Source organism: Otolemur garnettii, unplaced genomic scaffold, assembly GCF_000181295.1.
Source record: "Otolemur garnettii isolate 467f Iridium unplaced genomic scaffold, OtoGar3 scaffold00188, whole genome shotgun sequence".
NCBI classification, from domain to species: Eukaryota; Metazoa; Chordata; class Mammalia; order Primates; family Galagidae; genus Otolemur; species Otolemur garnettii.
Genome location: NW_003852583.1, coordinates 1,447,242 through 1,449,821, shown reverse-complemented (window position 1 = coordinate 1,449,821; position 2,580 = coordinate 1,447,242).

Below are 2,580 nucleotides of genomic sequence, written 5' to 3'. Positions count from 1 at the left end.
GCCAAGCCCAGGGCATGGAGGGCAGGACGGAGCGGAGAGGCACACTGGAACCTTCCACGGTCAATGCCCACACCTTGGGGCTGAGCAAGAAAGACCTGGGATCACTGGGGAGGGCAGCAGTGAAGGGTGACAGGTGGGGATGTGAGGGCTGGCCTGTGGGTGACTCTGCACCTGGACAGTGTGGAGAGGGAGCACAGCTGCAGGGGCCCTGAGCCAGCCGGGGGCCGAGTACAGGGCAGGAACAAAGCCTGTGAGACCTCAGATGACAATAATAAGCGGAGCCCTGGGGGAACTGTGAGTGTCAGAAGTTCATTGAATTGTTCAAACTGTTTTTAAGACAGAAGAACCTTTTCTCACTAATCTGTAAGAGTTTGCCAAGGCCTGAATGTTTGTGTCTTCCCCAAATCCACACAGTGAGGCTGTGACCTTCAAGGTAACGTCATCAGGAGGTGGGCTCCGAGGGAACAGGATTCGAGTCTTTTATCAGAGAGGCCCCAGAAGGTTGCCTTGCCCTTCCACTGTGAGAGGACAAGGACAGGGCAGAAGGGGCCATCTGGGATCCAGGCTGCAGGACCTCACAGAGTCTGAATCTGCGGGGTCTTGATCCTGGACTGCCTTGTCTCTAGAACTCGAGAATGAACTTTCTGTTGTTCAGAAACTGCACGATTTGTGGAGCTCATTACGGCAGCCTGGATGAGTTCAGACAGAGCCCTTCAACACTAAACCAACGTTTTTCTGTCATATTATACTACACAGGCTGTCTTCCCATATCCCCCAACTACTTTTTCTATTTTATAATCTCCTGATTAGTAGTAGATCTGATGTCTTTTTCAATCTTTTCCACTCTGGGTTTGATTTCCACTCTAGGTTCCACTTCCCAAGATCCCAGGACGATCCTTTAGGGTACCCACCAGTTCAGGAACTACTTATCTGTCGCCAGGTTAGAGTCCTCCCTATCTATCGTTCGTTTTTATTTTAATGATTATTCTTTAACACCAAATTTTTAAAAAGTATTTTACAAAATATTTTTGTTAAAGTGAAATTGCTTACTTTAGCTTGGTTTTACAGTTTTTAAAACTTACAAAGCTGGTACAGAGTGTGGTCACCCTGCCCTACCCTGCACCCAGCGTTCTGTGTTGTTGGTGACTATTGAATGCTTTTATCACACATCTGCCCCAACTATTAAAACTGCAATAATGCATTAGCATTGTCTGAACTTGGTGCTTTAACCATATTGTCTTGGTTTTACCTAATTGTTTATGCACAAAATCCCATCCAAGATACCACCTTGCATGCAGACGTCATGTCTCTCAGTCTCCTCATGTCTGTGAATGTTTTATTTATTTATTTTTTTTTTATTAAATCATAGCTGTGTACATTAATGCTATCATGGAGTACATTGTGCTGGTTTTATATGCAATTTGAAATATTTTCATCAAACTGGTTAACATAGCCTTCATGGAGTTTTCTTACTTATTGTGTTAAGACATTTATATTCTACATTTGGTAGGTCTCACATGTACCCTTGTAAGATGCGCCATAGGTGTGGTCCCACCGATTACCCTCCCCTTTCACCTGGAGCTGGAACATATTCTTCTTAGCAAAATGTCACAAAATGGAAGAAAAAGTATCCAATGTACTCAGTCCTACTATGAAACTAATCTATAGCTTTAATATGAGAGCTATAACCCAATTATGGTCTGTGCATGTTTTAACTGAATGTGCAAAATAGCTCACTGGGGAAGGCCAGGCCCCTTCACTTTAGTTTTGGAATCTCCCGTTTATATGTGTGGAACCTGTGTTGAGTCCTGGGAGACCTGCACGTGCTTCTCAGGGAAGGGTAGATGAAAGTTGCTTCAGCAGCTCCTAATTTCTGAGATAATGTGTAAAGATTCTTGGATGCCAGGAGTTGCATCAACTCCCAGCATCACCCAGTTCTGGTATGTACAAGTAATTAAGTCATCTTAATCTCCAAGCTTCTATTTTCCTGTTATGATTAAAACAAAAGACCTAACTCCAAAGCAATGAAGAAAAAATTATAGTTTTGGTAATGTATAGATGAAAATCCTTTCTGCAGTAAAATAAAATAATTCAAAGACAAATTACAGATAGCTATGATTTGCACGTGTCCCCAAAGATTATATCTTGAAAACATAATTCCCAACACAGTGGTGTTGCCAGGTGGGACCTTTAAGAGGCTCTGGAAGGCTCTGCCCTCAAGGATAGATGATGTGTCATCTTGAGAGGCGGTTAGTTGTCACAGCGGTGGGCTCCTGATAACAGAGTACATTCAGCCTGCTTCCCTCTCTCTCCTGTGCATGCCCATCTGTCCATCTGTCCTTCTGGAGTGATGCCACAAGAAGGCTCTCACCAGATGTGTTCCCTCGATCTTCAACTTCCCAGCTGGGAGTGAAACAAAATTCTTTTCATTATAAATTACCCAGTCTCAGGTGTTCTGTTATAGCAACACAAAAATGGACAAAGATGCTAATTTACTTAAAGAAAAAGGCACTTTGTGAAGAGTAAGAGTTAATCACCTTAATTTAATGAAGTTATTTATAAATCCATGGGAGAAAAGAA